Source organism: Podarcis muralis, chromosome 16 (assembly GCF_964188315.1).
Source record: "Podarcis muralis chromosome 16, rPodMur119.hap1.1, whole genome shotgun sequence".
NCBI classification, from domain to species: Eukaryota; Metazoa; Chordata; class Lepidosauria; order Squamata; family Lacertidae; genus Podarcis; species Podarcis muralis.
The window spans coordinates 7,566,329-7,587,519 of NC_135670.1; the positions used below are offsets into that span (position 1 = coordinate 7,566,329).

The 21,191-nt window shown below is 48.8% G+C and overlaps 1 protein-coding gene across 4 annotated transcripts in view; it reads left to right on the forward strand.

The window, feature by feature from the left end:
• Positions 1–1,497: 1,497 nt before the first annotated feature.
• GATAD2B (GATA zinc finger domain containing 2B) overlaps positions 1,498–21,191 on the forward strand; it is a 75,030-nt gene continuing 55,336 nt past the window's right edge. For 2 of the 4 annotated variants that reach the window (XM_028709239.2, XM_028709240.2), the window contains exon 1: positions 1,498–1,666. The gene's annotated coding sequence lies outside the window, so the exon portion shown is untranslated. The remainder of the gene's footprint in view (positions 1,667–21,191) is intronic. The other 2 variants (XM_028709236.2, XM_028709235.2) reach the window with 1 other exon arrangement.

Sequence of the window (21,191 nt, forward strand, 5' to 3'; positions counted from 1 at the left end):
ATCCATTCTTGTCCTCTGTCGTCCTCTTCTCCTTGTGCCCTCCATCTTTCCCAACATCAGGGTCTTTTCCAGGGAGTCTTCTCTTCTCATGAGGTGGCCAAAGTACTGGAGCCTCAGCTTCAGGATCTGTCCTTCCAGTGAGCACTCAGGGCTGATTTCCTTCAGAATGGAGAGGTTTGATCTTCTTGCAGACCATGGGACTCTCAAGAGTCTCCTCCAGCACCATAATTCAAAATCATCAATTCTTCGGCGATCACCCTTCTTTATGGTCCAGCTCTCACTTCCATACATCACTACTGGGAAAACCATAGCTCGAACTATACGGACCTTTGTTGGCAAGGTGATGTCTCTGCTTTTTAAGATGCTGTCTAGGTTTGTCATTGCTCTTCTCCCAAGAAGCAGGCATCTTTTAATTTCGTGACTGCTGTCACCATCTGCAGTGATCCTGGAGCCCAAGAAAGTAAAATCTCTCACTGCCTCCATTTCTTCCCCTTCTATTTGCCAGGAGGTGATGGGACCAGTGGCCATGATCTTCGTTTTTTTGATAGCGTGATTAAATGCATGCTGTGAATTGGGTGACCTTGGGGAAGTCTTCCAGCCTAGCCTACCTCGCAGGGTTCTTGTGAAGATAACAGGGAGACGGCCTCATTGGGCCGTCTTGAGATCTTTAAAGAAAAAGTGGGATATAAATGTGACAATGAACGAAGGAACAAACACAATTGAGAGGGAAACCGGTGGCCCTCTGGTTGTTGCTGGACTCCAATTCCCATCAGCCCTCAACCAGCATATTCAGTGGTCAGGGGTGATGGGAGTTGTAGTCCAGCAAGTATCTGCCTTAAAACTGCCAATTGAAAGCTTTTTAAGCTCTGTGTTTGGGGCCATTCCGCACACAAGACTAGCAATATAAACACCTTTATTCATTATAATGTGACTGTTTGGCAATTTTGGAAAGAGCCACTCCTGCCAACCTGACTCATTCCAGCGTGGCTTGAGGCCTAGTGCAGGCCAGAAGCCCAAAGACTACTGTACTTCTTTTCCTTTTTTTTTTTTTGGCTTCTTATTTTATTTTAATTCATTTTCAATGCCAAATTTGAGGAGGGCAACAAAGGCGAGGGTGGCCAATAGGGGCCAAAATGCCCTGAGGGAAGAGGACGGAAGCCAATCAGGCCTCCTTCCTCCTCCCCCGCCCCCCGCACCTTTATTTTTTTGCCCGCCGACACATCCATCCATGAGGCGGCCGGTTACCCGGATGTGGCGGCTAAAAAGGGGACCCATTAAAAAGGCGCCCCGCGGGGAACTCCGCCGCCGCTCGTTGGCCTCACGCGACGCCACTCACCCGTCCGGCGGAGCCAATGGGCGCCGCCGGGCGGGAAACCCCGCACCCGCCTCGCCGGACCATTGGCCCGAGAGCTCGTCGCTCAAACCGCGCCACCCAATGGGCGTCGTAGCTGGCCGTTGGGAGGCGGGCCGTGCCCGGCGGGGCCCGCTGCCCAATCAGGAGCATTGTTTGTGGTGGGTGCCGGCTCCGGCGGCGGCTGCTGGTGGTGGTGTCGGTGGCGCCGCGTCTGCTGTCCGCCGCCAGCCCACCCCTTCCCCTCCCGGCTCCCCGCGCCGCCCTCCGCTCGGCCTGAGGGGCCTCGAACTCCACACGCGAACACCCCGTCAGGTGAGGGGGGAGAATGAAGGGGGCGGGGCTGAGGCGGTGATTGACAGGGGCAGTGCCCTATGGGGGGGTACCCCAGCGGGGGGGGGGCCTTCAAATGAGGGGGGGTTGTGGACCAGAGTTTTTTTGGGGGGGTCAGTTCGGATATTAGGGTTGAGGGGTTTTGTCTGCCGCCCTGGGTTGTGAGTGGCCACCCCCGTGGCCTTTGGGCTTGTGGGGGGGGATGTGGGGGTGCAATGAGAAAGAGCTTCAGTTTTGGAGGGGGGGAGGGGAGGGGTGCCATCTTGAATTTTGCAGCTTAAGGGTGGGTGTCTGCGTGGCGTGATATTGGGGGCGCCACCCACGTGACTGGTGGGGAGGCTGCCCTTTTCAAGGGGTGCCTGTAGGGCCTTCCTGGGATTTTAGGGTTCAGAGGAAAGCAGTCTGGGTTTTCTGGGCGCGGGTGTGTCGCCTATTGCCAAGCAGGAGCTGCTGCACCATCCCTTTGGGGGCTGGGGTCACTTTATTTGTGTTGGGGGGGGGATGTCATTTTAAATATTGGGGTTCAGTCTGGGCTCGTCTGTGTGGTTTGGGGGATGCCTTTCAAACGGCCCCCCTGCTGGAATACGAATTGTGTGCTGGCGGGTGTTTAGAGGAGCCATCCTGGATATTGGGGTTCGGAAGAAGGGGTGTCTGTGGAGCTTTCCTGTTGCAGTGAGGTGAGATGCCGTCACAGTGGCTTTTGGGCCAGGAGGTGTGTGAGCCCAATGAGGTGTTTTTTTAAGCCGGTGCTATCATGGAAATTGGGGGTCTGTCTGGCAAGGTATATGGGGGTGCTGTCCACGTGACTTACGAAGCTGGAGGATGGGTGCGGAGGTGGCCTTCCTTTGATGTGTCTGTTGTCATGTGTCCTGGCTTTTGGGGTTCAGAACAGGGGAGTGTCTGGGGCTCTCCTACTGCAACAGGGAGGGCAAGGTGCCACCCTAACACCCTCAGGGTTGTGGTGGGCGGGGGTGAACCTTTTTTTTTTTTTTTAAGGGAGTGCCGTTCTTCATATCGGGGTTCAGGAAGAGATTTACGGACACTCGTTTCTTGTAAGGCATTTACATTACGTTAATATCTTGTGAATATTAAGCTAGGTAGTGAATAGGTCCTAAAAGATTTGAGGAGGCGCTCCTTTGGGGGGCAGTTGTTAGGAGCTGCCCTGAATATTGAAGTCTGGAAAGTGGGGGGGGGGTGTCTGTGGGGCACAGCTGATGCAAGCCATGGAGGTACTGTACCTTTCTAGGGACAGGGGTATGTATGGGTCACAGGAAGGGGGTGAGTACCCTTCCCCTGCCATCCTGAATATTGGGAGTTCCAAAGCGAAAGAAAGGTGGTGGGGTGGATTATGAAGGCTCATCTGGTGTGGGGTGAATATGATGCTGTGGATCCAGTTGAGGGTTCTGTCTTGAATATTGGGGCTCAGTAGTGGGCTATGCCAATCTAGTGGATATCCATCTGGGGTTTGATGTGGGTTCGATGGAGGGCCAGGATCTCATTTCACAGAAGCCTGTCATCCTCAGTCATTGATACAGAAGGAGATGCCTGTGGGGATTTATCTATTCTGAAATGTGGGGGTGCTGCTATGAGAGGGGCTTTGGCTGTGCGAGTCAAATGTGCAGTCCCTTTTATTTTTGCGGGGGTGCTTGGGAGATGGGGGCATTTGGTTGAGAGTGGTGCTCTTTTTTCTGGGATGGGAGTAAGTTTTCAACAATAAAGTTACAGAGGACAACCTTAACGAAGGAAGCCTGAAGTGGGGGGTATTTTAGCCTGAATTTTGGGGGTGGACAGCAGAAACTGGGGGTGGTGATGGAGAATCTTTGGAAAATCTTTTTTGGACTGAATGGAAGAAATGGCAGAGATTAAATACTGATGGGGAGAAAAAGCTGTAAAGGAGTTCCTCTTAGGGAAGGTGAGTCTTCAGGGAGTTTTTCTGTGGCATTACTTGAGGATGGGGGAGAGAAAATTATAAGCCTGGCCTAGCAGAAAGGCCCTGAAGGGTATCTCCTGCTAAGGGGTGACAGCACTGGCAGGGACAGAAGATAAAATGGGGGTGTACACCAGGCCTTAACTGCTAGTTTTCCTGATGGGAGCGGATTGAGGTTTTCGGGTGTCGCTGGCTGAGTATTAAATTGGCATGTCTCGGATCGGTAGACAATGCAAGGATTGCAAGGAGCTTGTTTTAATGATGAATTAAACGTGGCACCGAGTCAAAAGGGCGGCAGTGTCTGTGTGTGGAGTTGGGGTACCTGCTTTATAAATTGCAGCCACCCTCTCAGGAGAAGATGTGGGGCTTGTCTGTTGCTCCTTTCCACCTTTGGGGTAGGATGCTTGAAACCCTGAACCCTGCTTTGGATTTGCTGCTCGGGTGCGGGGGGGGGGCGAGCCGGAGAAAGCAAATCCACTCTCGTGCCCCCCCTTCATTGCTTTTTCACCTCCAGGCAGGCAGGGGCAGGTGGAGAAAGACAAGCCTCTCCCCAAGAGCTTGGGGTGTGTGGTGGGGGGAGTTTGTCATCTGTCTAGTCATCACATAATCCTGGCAAAAGGTTTGAAGTGGGGCTGGGGCGGGATCATTAAAATAATAATAAAAAAAAAACCAGCAACAACCTAGGGTTGTCCTCCCAAATCTGGACTGTGTGAGTATCTTAGCCCCCCCCCTCTCTCTCCCTACCCTGCCACCGGTTTCTCATAGTTTAAGAATTGGGGGGGGGAGCATGGTTTGGGGGGGGGAGCATGGGCACCCCCTTATGCCTTTTCTTCACAGAGCCTAATCTGCTTTCTCCACCCACTTAGCCGCTGCTGGTGCCGCCACTGCCTCCCCTGTGGGTGGTAAGAGCAGGCTACTTGCATCCTTCACATTAAAATAATAATAACGATGATGGGGAGGGGGCGACTTCTCTCTCTCTCTCTCTCTCTCTCTCACACACACACACACACACACACGCTGGACACATCCTTCCTAGCCAGTGGGGCAGAGGTATGCCCTAAGGATGTTTCCTAACTGGAGAGGCACATGCCGGCACTGTCTGAAGAGCCCTGTGGGGACAGCGGGTGATGCGTAGGACTCCTTCTCTCCCCCCCCCCTTTCTCCTCGGAGAGGACATTTTATTTGGGAGTGTGCTGCTTTCTTGTTCTTCTGCCAAAGTGGAGGGTTAATGCTTCGGAAGCTTTGACCGGAGATGGTGGAATCGACTGTGGGGGCGGGGTGGAGGCGGCGGCGTCTGGACGGAGATGCTGCCTTATTGATCGCCTCCACCTGACAGTCATCGCCAGTTTTTTTGGGGGGGGGACGGACACAATTCCACTTTCTCCCCCATCCCGCCCAGCTGGGCTAAGGGGAAGGTTTTGTCAGCACGGAAAGTGGGTGGGGAAGGGGTCCAGCCCCTCATCTGGGATTGCAGGAGGGAGGGGAGGACGCATGGTCGTAACAAGCAACCACTTAGCGAGGACAATGGTTATTAAGCATCATGCGCAGCTGATTGGAGGAAACCGAGTCTAATTTTTTTGTGCGTTTTGGGGTGGGGTGGGGGCACTGCTTGCAGCTCCGACTTTCTCGGTGTGCCAAGTGGTGGGTGGGAGGGTCCCAGCTTCGATCCTCAAGGCAGATGGGTTTCAAACTGCCTGAGGAAGAAGCCGCTTTGCTGGATATTGGCGCCTTTTTTACTGGAATGCCAGAGCCCCACCCTAGCCCAGGGCCATAGTGAGGGGTGTGTGTGTGTGTACACCAAATTACTGTGTTGGGCACATAGGTAGGTTCCTGAGCTGAGAGTTTTTTTGGTTCGGCGCTCCCTGGCCTGGAGCCTTGCGGGACGCATCCTGATGGAGCCGATGGGAGGAAGGGAAGTTGAACGTTGTCTGTATAAACTGGAAAAACCCATAAAAAAGTTCTATATTAAAAAACAAACGCATACACAGTCTAGGCCATTGTGCAAAGCTCTTTAGTTTGCTGCGGCAACAACCTGGTTTTGGAAGATCTCTGGGCATGGCTGCTGAGCCCTCATTGTCATGCCTTGATGCGGTAGAAATCTTATACCTAGTTCTTCGCTTATGTTGGATTTGCGCCTGCAAGTTCAGAATTCCTTTCCCCACCCCATGTGGGTTGCTTAGGACTGGGCTTTGGAACACCTGATTTGTAGGGCTACTGCCATGAACAGAACAGGATGTAGCCCAGTGTGATACAGGGTACCTGTTTTGCATGCAGAAGGTCCCAGGTTACGTCTCTGAATAGGGCTGTGAAAGATCTGTGTCTAAGGCCCTGATGTGTAGCTAACATAATAGTGTTATTCAGAAGTTGTTGGACTCCCTGGTCCCAGCAGCCTTGGCTGGGATGGCCAGTACTCAGGCTGCTGAGAGCTGCAGTCCAGTAACCATAAGGCATCATGTTGGTTCCCCCTGGTGTAGAAATTGAGTTTAAAAGAGGATTAGACACATTCACTGAGGATGAGCCTATCAATGGCTACCATCCACAATGACTATGTCCCACCTCCCCTCTTTGGCCAGTATACTTTTGAACTTGCTAGAAGCCATAGGAGGGAAGGGTGCTATTGCACTTAGTCCCTGCTTTTTCAGGCTTCTCCTTGGGACATCTGGATCTGTTTGGCCACTGTGGGAACAGGATGCTAGACTTAGATGGGCCTGATCCAATAGGACTCTTCTTAGGTTTTTGATACTGTGCTAGATGGACCGATTCCCTGTGAGGCAACTTCCTGTGTTCCTAATTTATGTGGAAACCTAGATTTTAAAACTAATTCTCTCCCGCATCCGCCACTTCCCGCCAACCAGTCACGACTGGGATTGGTCCGATGCCAGTGGGCTGGGCCCTTACTGATCTTTGTTGGTGATTTCTTGCACACAGTTGGCTGGGTCCAGCTCAGGGGTAGGCAACCTAAGGCCTGTGGGCCGGATGTGGCCCAATCGCCTTCTAAATCCAGAATGCAGACGGTCCAGGAATCAGCGTGTTTTTACATGAGTAGAATGTGTCCTTTTATTTAAAATGCACCTCTGGGTTATTTATGGGGCATAGGAATTCATTCACCCCCCCCCCCCAAAATATAATCCAGCCCACCACATGCTCTGAGGGACGGTGGACCGGCCCACGGCTGAAAAAGGTTGCTGACCCCTGGTCCAGCTGAACAATCTGTGATTGGACCCCATGTTGATTTTACTTTTGCTGTTAAAGCAGTTGGAGGGGGTAGGTGGGTGGGCTCCAACCTGATTGGACCAGTGGTGCTGGGGAGCATTTAAGCCTTCTCCTTTAAGCCCTGCCATGCTTTGATTCTCCTCCCAAGATGCTGTCAGTCCCCGGGGGACACAATAAGGGTTTCTGGCCCTGATCCTCACTGTTCATCATCCCAAAATGATTTGAGAGGAGGAGATCCTGTCTTAATACAAAGTCAGACCCATCAGTGTTGTCTACTCCAAGGGTGGGGGACCTGCGCTTCCCACCCCCCATTTGCTGCTAGACTACCAACTCTCATGAGTCCCAGGCAGCACATTGCCTCACCCATGGTTTCCCAAACTTCTGAGTTCATTGAACCCCTTCAGTGAGTCATCATTGAGCCCGAACCCAAATTCTTAGGAATGTGCATGAACTAAAGCCAAGAAATAACAATATACAATCAACATTTATTAATCGTTGGTCACCATTACTAGGAATCATAACACATTAAAAAAGAAATATCTTATTAAATTCAAAGCTTCCTCGTTGGCAAGGAAAGTGCGCTCTGTGCATGCTCATGACCTTTGTTCTGAGGCTATTTTTGCGCTATATATATCATTAACTTCTTTCCCCCTCCTGAGCTGTTTTCAGGCTCTTAAGTTTTTTATTCCCCCACCTCACAGTCCCATCAACCCCAGGGGGCCAGTATTGACCTTTTTGAGAAAGTATGGCTTGGCCAATGGTCAGGGGTTATAGGCGTTCCAAGGGAAGCACAACATAAGAAGTCAGGCCATTGGTCCATCTAGCTTAGCATTGCCTGCACTGACTGGCAGCAGCTCCAGGATTTCAAACTGGGGTCTCTCACATCCCTACATGGAGATGCCAGGGATTGAATCTGTGACCTCCCGCATACAATGCAGTTTCTCTGCCATTCCCCAAAGATTTCCTCTTCTACCCACACACACAATTTATGCAGTGCATCCACAAAATTGGGGTGCTGTTCTCGGTGCCAATGCCTCTAGATGCTATGAGGATTAACCACAGAGAACTGCTTTGCTGGTGGATTGGGAAGGCCCAGAAAGCAATAGAAATTTCTGAAAGTGGGCCTCCTGTGCCCCCAGAAGTTGTTGGGGAGGGCGAACATTTGAGAAAAGTTTTTGACAAGGCTATGAATGGCTTTTCCTCTGAGTGCCTGAATACCCCTTCTTCCCATTCTGCAGTGTGGAGATGCAGTCAGAGACTTAAATGTTCCCACAAGCTGCCTTTCCTGTTTCCATAGAATATGATGCAATTCCAAGCTCCTCAAAACATTTGTAGAGCTCAGCTTGTCAGACAGTAGAAGGGGGGGGGGGGGGTAGAAACGAGATCTCCCACCCATGTAACCTCTCTTTCCCCTCCTGACTGGTTTTCAATGGGGTGGGGGCACCCATATTGAGCCTGCAGGTGCCATAGCATCAGCAAAGGGTGTTCAAAGTCAAACCTACCACGTGGGCATGGTGACAATAAAATGGATGGGGAGAATCATGTCCTACCCCTCGAATTCCGTTGGAGGAAGTGCATAATTTTTTTGTTTCATTTTTAAACTCCATTTAAATTCCATTCATTTCAGAGGCCATTAAATACCCGGACAAAAAGAACAGCTTTGTCCAGATGGCTAACTGCTAGCAAAGTAGACATCTGATCAGTAGATATGCAGAAAGTCCTTGTAGTGAGCACAGCCCATTAAGAGCACCCCATCAATTTGTTCCCTATAAAAGGACTCTCTTAAATTTGCTTTTTCCACCATCTGTTGTTCTATTCCCTTTCTTTCTGCCTTAGGTGGGGGTTGCTCTTAACCTCCTTCTCATAACATGGGCACCCTGGTTCTAACAGCAGAGAGCGTCACAGCACTTTGACTGGGGTCTCCAACCTTCTTAAGCCCATGGGTACATCTTGGATTTTTTAAGTGAGTGCCATGGGTGCCACACAAAACCTGTTCCCTTCTCTCCCACTTCCCAAGGATGGTGCCCCCCACTTCCAAGAGATAGAAAATGCACATACCCTCCCTTCACTTCCCCAAGAGAACTGAGTAAAAGTCAGATCTGATAGAATTAACCCAAGCCTTGAAAAGCACGCAGAGCTGAAAGAGGAAGTGGGGAAGGACGTCACTCATCCAGCTTCCTCTTTCAGCTGTGTACTTTTTAAGGGAGATGAAGGGAACCACCCACACTACCTGATGACCTAGGGGACAGTGATTAGTGGGGGGAGGCTCAGAGGGGTTGCCAGCACCATGGGAGGGCCTCAAGGCTACCATGGGCACCACACTGACAACTCCCTAAGACATTGTGGACCGCAAAGCTATGATAATGAAACTATTTCAGGCTTTATTCCAAATGTAGGGATACAGGCAAGAGTTGTACCAAGGGCTTGGGAAAAGCTTCTGGCTATCAAGTCTTAAAAAACATGGAAGCTGTTGTGTGACCCTCTTCCCATGTCCAAAAAGGTGGGTGGGAAATTGAACTGCCTGCTGTTCCTGATGGGGTGGAGAGGACCTCCTGCATGAAAATACCTGTTTAGACTATTGGGGCTTCCCAAAGCTTTTTGATGGCCATCAAAGACATGGGCGTCCTCCCCCTTCAGCCCATTGTGGCCAGCATTGCTGGCTCATGTTACCACCACCCACCTGCAGGTAGCCTGTAGTGCGGGGAATTGATCAAGGGGCAGGTGCATTCTTATTTATATCCCATCTTTCCTTCAAGGAGGTCAAGGTGGCATGCATCGTCCTTTTGTTTCATCCTCCACAACCCTGTGAAGTTGCTTAGGCTAAGAGGCGGTGACTGGCCAAAGGGCGTGCCCACTGAGAACCTCATGGCTGATAGGGATTTGAACCCGTGTCTGCCTAGTCTGACACTCTAACCACTCAGGGGTTTGGGGATCTCGCCCCTGCCCCCAGCCCCTTTACAAAGAGCATAGTTCAAAGAGGATCAGGATCAAAAGCACCTCCTCCAAGGGTGGGGTCAAAGGGGAAGAGGAACACGTTGTCGAAGTGAATGGAAGGGGGATACTTCTCTCTCTTTTTAGCTGATGCCAGGGCAGAACAAGGGAGCTCCAGTGAAGGTGTCTGGAGAGAGCAAAGGGGAGGGAAAGTGCAGAATGACTCTTTTAACTGCACCATCCCTCATTTTAATGAGGAGGGGTCTCATAGCGATGGCAGATGTGCCTCTATTTGAAAATACGACAACATGTACACCCTGTTTAAAAAGAACGGGCACACCTTTAAAATGCTATATATTTTTTAGGATATTAAGACTAAAGTGTGCCTCCAGTTAACTATCAGTAGTTTGAGAAGCAGTGTTGGGCTTTTGACTTAAGAGATGGGCCCCCACCTTTAAACCCCACTTCTTCCCAAGGTCCCATGTCCATTTCTCCTCCTTTTAGCCAAGTGGGGAAATTCAGGCCCTGGAGCCAATTGCAGCCCACCCCAACTTCACTGCCTGGACCTTGGGACTCTCCTCAGGTTGCACACTCCCGACTCCTCCCCTCCTGCCCCTGAGTGTTTTTGTCTCCCTGGAATGTGCCCTTGAACTCTGATAATGCTTCTTGCTTGCCTGCATAGAGGATTTGAGAGGGGGGTATGTGTGGAGAAACAAGCCAACTGTAAGAAGGTAAAATTTAAATTTGTTGCTCCTCCCACTTTTGCCTCTGGCCCTGCCCACCACTAGAACTCAGGCTGAAAAGGGTTCCCCCACCCCTGGGCTAAGTTTTGGGAAATCTCAGGTACCCAGTTAACTAGGGGTTTCCCCCTGCCGATCCTGCCTTTCTAGCAAACTTGGGGTTATTTTTCTCCTAGCTTCATTTGGAGCCAGCTTCTAAAAATTTCCTACTGACGGCTTTAAAAATTTGAAGTTGTTTCCCGGCCCTTGCTCTTTGTCCTTGCCAATAAAATACTAACTTTGCTCTTTTGGTAACAAGGCACATTCTGTGAAGTCGCTAGACATTTGCCAGATTTGGAAAGCATTCAGAGTGTGGAACTGGGTGGTGCGTGTCTGTTTGTTTTAGGCCGGGATACTGTCCGGTTGGACTTAAAGCTTTAGGCCAGTTTTTCCCAAATGTCTTAACCAGCCTAACTTTTTAAAGAAATAGTTGTCAAACAGTAGCCTTCCATTAACATGGGTGTAGGGAACCTTTGACCCTCCAGATGTTGCTGAACTACAGCTCCCATCAGACCCAGCAATGGCATGGGGTGATGTGAGTTGTAGTTCTCCAGAATCTGGAGGGCCAAAGTTTCTCCACACTTTTAAGTTCTGTTGCGTAAAAAATGGCATTTTGTCCAGAGGGCAGGACTAGCACCAGTGGCAGTGAGGCTGTATAGGATAATATATCTATGAGTCTGGACTGTTGATGACTTGACAAAACTAAACCAGTTCCCCACCACACCAAAAAATGCATGTTAGAAAGAAGAATTGAAGCATGTTCAGCCTCCTCTGTCAGAATCATTAAGTAAAGGTAAAGGTACCCCTCCCCGTACGGGCCAGTCGTGTCCGACTCTAGGGTTGTGCGCCCATCTCACTTAAGAGGCCGGGGGCCAGCGCTGTCCGAAGACACTTCCAGGTCACGTGGCCAGCGTGACAAAGCTGCTCTGGCGAGCCAGCACCAGCGCAGCACACGGAATCGCCGTTTACCTTCCCGCTATAAAGCGGTACCTATTTATCTACTTGCACTTAGGGGTGCTTTTGAACTGCTAGGTGGGCAGGAGCTGGGACTGAAAGACGGGAGCTCACCCCGCCCCGGGGATTCGAACCACCGACCATGCGATCGGCAAGCCCTAGGCGCTGAGGTTTTACCCACAGCGCCAATTACGTGCCTCTGAATGCCAGGTCCTGGGAATCGCAAGTGGGGAGAGTTGCTGTTGTACTCGGGTCCCGCTTGCAAGCTTCCCATCGGGGTATTTTGTTGGCCACTGTGGGAACAGGATCCAGCAGGGCTCTTCTTACTGTATGTTCTTAACTTCATTCTTACTAACCTACCAATTTTATGTGCAGAATGTTGGGGAGCAGGGCTTTGATGTACATTTAGCCATGCAGACATTCCCCACTGTCCCAGTTCTGAAGTGGCATAGTCAAAACACAGGTATTTACCACCCCACTGAGAACTAAGACCCTAAGTGGAACAATGTAGAGCTACCTTTGGTTAACAGCTAATTAGACCAAAGGCGGCCACAGGATAATCTCCGCTACCGCCTCCCCCAAAAAAACGATTTGAAAGAAGCAGTCTGTTGTAGCCAATAGAATATTGTGCTGCTTCAGAAGGTGGTAGGCACTCGGACTACAAAGATTGTCAGGAGAGTTGCCATTGCATAGCAACCTACGAGGATCCTGTTCTGAGCAGGGAATCAGACTAGATGAGCTCTTAGGCTCCTTCTAGTCTTCTGGCATGCTTTTATTTTTTACAAAGTTACAACCCATCCTGGGACATTATGGTGAAGGGCAGTGAAGAAATCTGATAAATAGTAATACTAGTAGCCCCCGAACCCAGGGCAGCAACTCATACAGAGCAGCGATGGGAAAACCCCCTATGTGGGTGAGTACTTTAGGTTCATTGAGTTTTTCTCTCTCTCCCTGCACCGTAATTTGACTTATTTCTCTTGATTGGCCATTGATCCCATTGCACACTTTTGAAATTTACTACAGCAGAGCAAGTTCACATGGCAACTCCTGTCCCCCCCCCAAAAAAGGAACCCCCCCCAGCTGTTTCTCCACTTGCTTCCTTTCCTGCTCCTTTGTTAGGCTCATTTATGTCACTCGGTGGCACCCATCAACCAGCCACTCGGGGCGGCTCAGCCTGCAGAGTCTCAGTTGGCGGTATTGAATCCTGCTTCCGAGAGGAGCGCGGACGACATTAAGTGAGATGGATAACTGGGAACTGTTCGGGAGACAAGATTTTTACTGCTGACTAGCTCTCTCTCCCTCTCCCTCTCGCTTTGAACGGTTTGCTTGTTGGGGTTTCCATCCTCTCTTCTCTCCCCCACCCCTTACAGCCTCATTCTTGTTTGTATGAGGAGCAAGATAATTCACTTTAATGAATTATAAAACTTGTTTCACTGCAGTGGGTCTACATTTTTCCCCACCCACCCTCTTCTCGCTGCCACAGATTTACTGTTTGGGAGTGGAACAGTATTAAGTCAGATCTCATTCCACTTGTTTCTAAAGGCCACAATTCCCTGGCTGGTATGTGCAGTGGGAGCTCCCGTGAGATATTTCACTTGGATGAAGGGGTGCTTGCTAGGGGAGAAAGTTGGGGTGTGAAAGAGAGGTTGTCGGCCCTTAGCAAGGATCGGGGCTCGGGCCACCAGAACCTGGAGGGTTGGCGGGGGGGGGGGAGGCAGAAGGAGGTACATGGTCCTCATCCAGGCAGGTCTCAAGCTCTAGAGAAGGGATGGGGAACCTTTTCCAGCCCGGGGGCCGCATTCCCTTCTTGGCAAGATATTGAGGGCCACTTTCCAGTGGTGGGCAGGACCAGAGGCAAACATGGGCAAAACAGGGAATGAAAATTTTCCCTTTGTACAGTAGACTACTACACACACACTTCATTCATACAACTACTGTTATGAGAATTCAAGGACAGAGGGTAGAACCTAGCAGAGTCCCAAGAGTCTAGACAGAGAGGCTTGGAGGGTCGTATTTGGCCCCTGGACCTCAGGTTCCCCACCTTAGATGTCACTAAAGCTGTTGTGGCTGTTTCAACAGATGTTTTTGGTTGGTGGTTTGTTTGGTTGTTGTTGTTGTTTTGCTTTTGTTGTTTTTAAGGGATGGCATCCAATTTCGTTGCACTTGTGCAATGTTGCACTTGTGTAATGACAATAAAGAATCTATTCTATTCTATTCTATTCTATTCTTCCAAGGTTACATAGTGAAACTAGCTGCCACCCCGTTTGCTGCCTAGCAACCCAAAGCCAGGTAATCCCAGATCTTACAGTCCTTGGGATATCTCATATCAGCACTGGGACAGCCTTAGAACGATGACGCATGTCCTTTCCCTAGGTCTTAGTTGCTGGTGGATATTACTTGAATATTTGATAATATCTGAGCAGCCCATTTTTTTTTTGCAGGGGCGGGATTGGTAAAATGCCAATCCACTCTGGGACTGGGCAGCCATAAGATTTCCCAGTCTCCTAACCCAAAGGCTTGGTGAGCAACTTCCCTTTTCGGACATAAAATCCCTTCCCCCTTGCATTTTCAAGAGCTAACTGTGGTTAGCGTTAACATGTGCGCCAATCTCAACACCAACCATGGTCAGTTGCAAATTTAAAGATGGAACCAGGTTTGCAAACTCTTGGTTTGAACTTAACCACAGCTAAGACGAATTGTGCCCATGGAATGCCAACCATGGCTAGCTCTGAAAAGGGTAGTTGTTTTACACATGAGAGAAGAGTGGGCATTAAAAAGAGTGTGTGAGCCCAAGGGATGCTGCTTATATTCCCTAAGTACAGTTGGATCAGCCTTGCATTAGGCACATACCTGTTAGCAAGGGGCAACAAGGGATTGTATGCAGGCGAGCGAGTCAGCTGGTGGAAGATGACTTTGGTGCTCTGCCCCTCCTCTGTGCCTAGCATAGAAACCAAGGCCACATCCGCGCCAAACATTTAAAGCACTGTGGTGCCACTTTGAACATTCGTGGCTTCCCCCAAAGAATCCTGTGAGCTGTAGTTTGTTAAGGGTGCCAAGAGTTGTTAGGAAACCTCTATTTCTCTCGTAGCGTTGCAATTCCCAGAGTTCCCTAGGGAAAAGAGGGAAATGTAGCTCTGGGAAGGGGACTCCTAACAACTCTCAGAACACGTAACAAACAGCAGCTCCCAGAATCCTTTTGGGGGAAGCCGTGACTGTTTAAAGTGGTATCATACTACTTTAAATGTATGGCACAGATGTGGCCTTAAGTCACGTCCATTGGTGTCAATGGATATACTCTGTGCATGACTTAGTTGGAGACAACCCAACAATTTCAGCTCGGTTCCACTAGAGTGCAGGAAAGGCACAGAATATCAGCTTTTAATTTCAATTTTTTATAGCTCTTGTGGGCTTATTTACAAGGCTGGGTTAGGGGACCAGACTGTGTCGTCTACGCTCGGCCTTGGCGGTTCCAAAAGCCCTCTTTAAAAGTTTCCTGTTTTCATCCCTCAAAACTTGGCTTCTCTTCTTGAAGTTGTACACAGAGTTGCAGTGCTTTGATTTTGGCAAACCTGGAGGCCGCCTGTATGGAGACGCTGTTCAGTTACATTCTTCAGACCATCTTAAATTGTCTCGGGAAGTGGTGCAGGTAAAGATGGCTACTACATCTGTTTGCTTTGTTTTTTTTAAAAAAAAGATAATTGGGAAGCTTCTGCCGTCTTTTTTTTTTTTTCTTTTGCCACAAGCAAACTCCTCGCCCGCATTCGGAATGAGGGCGGCTATAGTGCGCTTCCCAATTTTTCCTCCTTTTTGGAAGAAGAAAATCCATCTGTTCCGGATGCTGGCACTCAAAATGGTTGCCTGGAAATGGGCTCCCCTCCTTCCCCCCCCCTCACTGAACAAGACCGAATCGATTACGTATCTCTCTTCCGCCACACACACACACACACCCCTTTTCACCTCTCTCCCTGAGTCATTCTCTAACTCAGGCAAGTCTCCCATCCTAATTCAATCAGGGGCGGAGTGTGTGGGGGAGCAGACTTCACAGCGGTAAAATACTTGAGGGCCTTCTTTTTTCAATAGCTTATTGTTCAGGTTTTCTCGACCATTATGGGGAAACAAACAGCCACAAGGGGGGCGGGAATCTGGGCATTCAAATGGGTGCTACCCAAGAGAGGTGGGAGAGAATACCTCACATTCCTGTGCTTCAGAATCAAATTCTCAAGGCACCTGGGTTTGGGGCTCTTTTCTCTCTCCCCCCCCCCTTTCTTTCTTTCAGCCCAGGTGTCTGGTATACTTACCAGTTTGGCAGTATGGTTGAGTGGCAGAGCTCCACCAGTGCACAGAATGCCAGTTCTGCAGTTTTATTTTGATTTTTTAAAACAGTTTCCAGGCCTTATGGCTGCAGGGGTAGACTTGATTGTGTGTGAGCAACACCAGCAGAAGCCTCAGGCTCCCCCTATTCCAAAGGTGCCTGAATAAAGGTTGTATCCAACTAAGTCTTACTCAGACCCATCAATATCAATTGACTTAAACGGGGCACATTCACACCACTGTAGCAGCAGTCCCTGAAGAATCGTGGGAACTCTAGTTTATTAAGGGTGCTGAGAGTTCTTAGGAGACACCCTCCATTTCCCTCATAGAGCTACAATTCCCAGAATGCACTGTGAAGAGTGATTGATTGTTAAACCACTCTGGGAATTGTAGCTCTGGGAGGGCAATAAGGGTCTCCAAACAACTCTTGTCACCTGTAACAAACTATAGCTTCCAGGATTCTTTGGGGTAAGTCATGACTGTTTAAAACGACATCATAGGTCTTGACGTTCATATCAATCAATCTCCTTTACAGTGGAACCTTGGGTTACGGTGGGGATCCATTCCGGAGGCCACGACGCAACCGAAAGCGGCAAGTCTGTGCATGCGTGTGCGCGATTTAGCGCTTCTGCAGATGCACAAATGGTGCGAACCTGGAAGTAGCCCGTTCTGGTACTTCCGGGTTTGCGCCGGTCTCAAGTCGAGGGTGACATAAGCTGGAGGCAACGTAACCCGAGGCTCCACTGTATTGGCATAGAAAAAGTGCATCATATACTTGGATCTTGACATATACAGGATGTGAATGTGGCCTTTGTCAAGTCCATTGATACCAATGATTCTACTCTGAATAAGATGTAGTTGGAGACAACCTGAGGATTTTTTGCTCATTTCTACCAGAGTGCAGGAAAGTCACAGAATATCATATTTTAATTTCATTTTAAAAAGTTTCTAACCCTCAGGCCTTCAAATGCAGTCTTGGACGTGTGTGTGAAATGCCTGCCTAAACCTCAGGCTTCCCCAAAGGGTGGCCGCATAAGATTTTCCAGCTATTGGCAGAGTTAAAAAAAAGGTAAAGGACCCCTGACAGTTAAGCCCAGTCGCGGACGACTCTGGGGTTGTGGCGCTCATCTCGCTTTACAGGCCAAGGGAGCCGACATTTGTCTGCAGAGTACCTCATATGAATGTTTTAGTAACTCCCCTCCCCCAATATCTAATAGTAGCTGTGCTAATTATATGCAACTAAGCATGGAAACGGACATCATTTTATGCAGGTTGCAGAATTAAGGCTTCCTGAGCACAGAATTTGGATTGCCTCGGGTAAGGATTTTGGTGTGTGTTTATGCATACAGGCATGCATAACTTCAGTACAAAGTACAGTATCTGCAACCTGTTCTTAGTGCAGAGAGACTGTTTCAGGGAATGCAATTATGTAAAGTGCGCTACAGCCGGAAGGTGCCCATTAAGAACACAAGAGCCCTGCTGGATCAGAACCAGTAGCCCTTCTAACCCAGGATCTGGCCTCCCATAGTGGGCAGCAAGATGCTGCTGAAAGTAGAGCAATGAAGATGATAACTGACTCCCATTTCCTTCTAGCCTCTGGTATTTGGAGAGAGAGTGCTTCTGATCCCAGAGGTTCCATTTAACTATCACTCCCTCTAATAGCAAACTTGGGATGCTGAGTGTTGATGGCTTTGTGGTCAATATGAAGTTACTGAGTAACTAGAGGGGAGGTATTAATATGCTTAGGGGAGGACCACAGAATGGTATCTCCTGGCAGGGGTTGAGAAATGGAAACCAAGAGGGTAGAGGATTGGAATTAGAGTGTCCTGGAAGACACCTGAACAGGAGCACTCCATACTGCAACATTTTGTTGCAGCTCCAACTTATCATGGAGACTAGCCATTGGCAGAGTTCTCCATTCATTCGTCCTATCCCCGTTTAAAACCAGAGGCTATCAACACATCTTTTGCCAGGGAGTTCCATCAGTTAATTCCATGCTGTTAGAAGAAGCGCTTTCTTTTGTCTGTCCGGAAGCTGCTAACTGATGGATTTCAGTGAGCCACTCTGAGCATTATACAAGCTTTTCTTGAGCCCCGACTGGAGTATTTAAACCAGCCTTACAAATAAGAAAGTCTTGATGCTCACAATGGTTGTTGTGTTTGTTTTTAATAGTTGCCCTGCATTGTGTTATTAAAGGAAGGGGGGGGGGGAGATCCAAGATTTTAATGAGGTCTCCCTACCTGTTGCCCAGAGGCAAGTCTGACTCACCATAGGCGAGTGAGCTACTTGCAAACTTTGCATTGGTTGACTGGGATATTCTTGAAGAAATCTTTCTAAAGAGACCCTAGTTTTCCTTTTTAAAAAACCAACAACCTCAAGCTGCATGTTTGCTATGAAACTACAGAATCCATAAATCCATGTACCTTTAAAACAGGCACGTCCAACAGGTAGATCGTGATCTACCGATAGATCACTGAACGTCTGAGGTAGATCACTGGCTCCCCCCAAAGAAGCTCAACAACTTTGACCTGAACCCCCCAAAAGGGGGTAGATCACTCCCAGTTTTTAACTTTGTGAGTAGATCGCAGTCTCTTGGGAGTTGGCCACCCCTGCTTTAAAAGAATGGTAATGGAGTCTGCTTTTTTCCTTCCCTGATTTTCCCCTTTGCTTTCCCTCCCCCTTTTTCCTCACCAGAGCTTCTCCCCGTGAGCCACACACATTCCTTCATAAACCTTAACACCTTAGAAACAGAGTGAATTATACAAATTAAATGTAATTGACTTGATTTGCATAGTTCTAAGTAGAAAATTCAGAGTGTGTGGAGTGGTAGAGTTAGGGTTTCTGTGAATTCCAGTGTGAAACGGACCTGATTTGCACCCCCAAGACTAAAGTGTGGATCGGAACATAATTTTGCCCTTGCCCGAATTTTGTGATGCAATTCTTGTCTTGAAAAACAAACTGCCAGGAATGCTTTCAAAATGCGTATATTGAGATAAAACCCATTTAGAAATGTGCCCATTGAGATGAACAATGCAAAATTTGGTGGCAAAAAGTTTATTTAAATTTGTGTTTGAACTTGTACTCCAAACATGAATTTTCTTGGAGTTTTCTACGAATAAAATTTACCGATTAACATGAAGTCTGAACTGCGCTTAAAAAAGAAGCATGTGTCCGGTAGGCCAGGACTGCAGAGAGACTGATCCATCCATCCCTAGAGGGGAATACACCCTGCCCTCTGCATAATTACCCATTAATTACCTTCCTTGTTTCTGTTGTGGGCCAGATTGGGCCACTTTTCCTAATAAGCTCAGCTTGGTTGGCGCCAGGCTGGAAATTCTACAGTAATTATCAGTTTGAATTAGGGCCACATCATTTTAGTTAGTTAAGACTAATCATTTGAAAACATCTTTTGATCAACCAAAAAGCTCTTCCGGTTAATAAGCAGGCAGGGTGAAACCACTGCCCCACAGGCTCAAAGGCAGTCTCCCTCCAAGTACCATCGATTGGGGAACAAACAGAGCCGCTCTTTGCTGTGCTAGAGGGCTTCCCACTGTTGACATCTGGAGGGCCACAGTTGCTCTGTCTTGACCAGTAAACAGGACCCAGTATAATGAAGGGGCTGAATTCTGAATTCTGTGGGACTCATCAAGCAAGATACCATTTTTGGCACAGATGTTCCTGCAAACTGGGGTCATCTAGAGTGCTGTTAGCATCCTTCCCAACAGTGTCCCAAAATTGACAATTTTGCTATCATGTATGTTGATGGCTGCCATATTCCTCTACAGAGGAACTGGGGGGGCAGTTTTGGTACATGGTGGCATCTTGGCCAACCATCCCTTGTCTTGGATCAGCCTTTAGCAGCAGGCATCCCTGGGGTGGACAGAAGGGCCTGGCTTGAGGCAAGCTGCTTCAATAATCAGTCATGCATTCCCAGCTGGGGATGCGCAAGAAATTCAATGCAGGTTGGTTTTTGAGGCGAGCTTGCGTAATTCTCACTGTCCGAAACCAAGGGACACAGCCGTCCTCTGAAATCCACACTTTGACGAATTTTGCAGTTCACTTCTCCAACCTAGCAGCCCAGAAATGCAGGTCCTGGGGTTAAGCCATGAATGAAAATGCATATATCATTGAAAACGCCATTTCATAATGCATTATATTAAAGGAAATTATTTGCTGGTGGGGGGACGGGGACGTGTACATTAGGCAAAATCATCATATAGTAGGCATATCTATTAGGAGAAATTCGCACTCAGTTACTGATGAATTTTCAGGAGGACTGTTTTCTTGGAAAAATCACAAACTGATGGGGGGGGGCTCACAAACTGAACTGAACTCGAGAAATGAGAAACGAAATGGGACAACTTTGCCCATCCCTGCTCCCATGTTGAGGCCAGCTTGCGTTGGGGATCATGCTGGTGGGAAGGGGATTCAGCTATTGGAGTCAGCCATGGTAGTACATGTGTTGCATTGCTACCTGCTGCAGTAGAAAACTCCTGCCCACTTACACACACACACACTTGTGCATTTGCTCACTTGGAAACATTTACTTTGGGGTGAGCCATCGGGTGCTTTGACTGCACAGCCTCTGAGTTTGGATTAGTCTGGACATATTTGTGATTGACCCTTATGAGGGTGGGGGGCTGGTGGCTTATCTACCATGGATAAGCTCTCTTCAACATAGAGCGGATGTGGGGAACCTTTCACCTTCCAGAAGTTGCTGAACTATGACTTCCATCATCCCTCACCATTGCCCATGGGTGTAGGGGCTGGTGGGAGTTGTAGTTCAGCAACGTCCTGAGAACCTAAAGTTCCCCTACAGTTGACGGAGAAACAAGGAAAAAAGACCTGAGCAACGTGTAGGCTGAACTTTGGGTACTAAATTGAAAGCCGCCATGAATCTTGAGATGGTGTGGTAAGCATGTTGCTCTGTATTTACAACTCTATGGTGAAAGACTGATATTCCTGGCATGAGCCATTAGAGTGCCAGCCACTTCCATTTAATACCCAAAGTGCTGGACTGGGACTAGGCCCCTGGCTTTCCACCCTGACCAATGGCCCAGATAGACCTGGTCAATGATAGGTTGACAAAGAGTCTGGACAATCAGACAGGGCATGTTGATTAGATTTCCTGGTTTGTTTGCTTTGTTTGTATTTGGGCATGTGGGAGCCTTAGGGAGAGAGATGTGTCTGTCAGAGCACTCATCATTGCAATAATTCCTCCAATAGCACCTGCTGAGAGCAGGCCGCCTCAGAGCATTGGAGCCTAGCAGCAAAAATTGGTTCAGAGAGCGTCAGACAGAGCGGTTTGCCCAATAGCCGAAACCAGTCTTGGAGGCGGCCCGGGAAAGTTTGAGCTGAGGAGGTTATCTTGATTAGCATGTCTACACGGCTT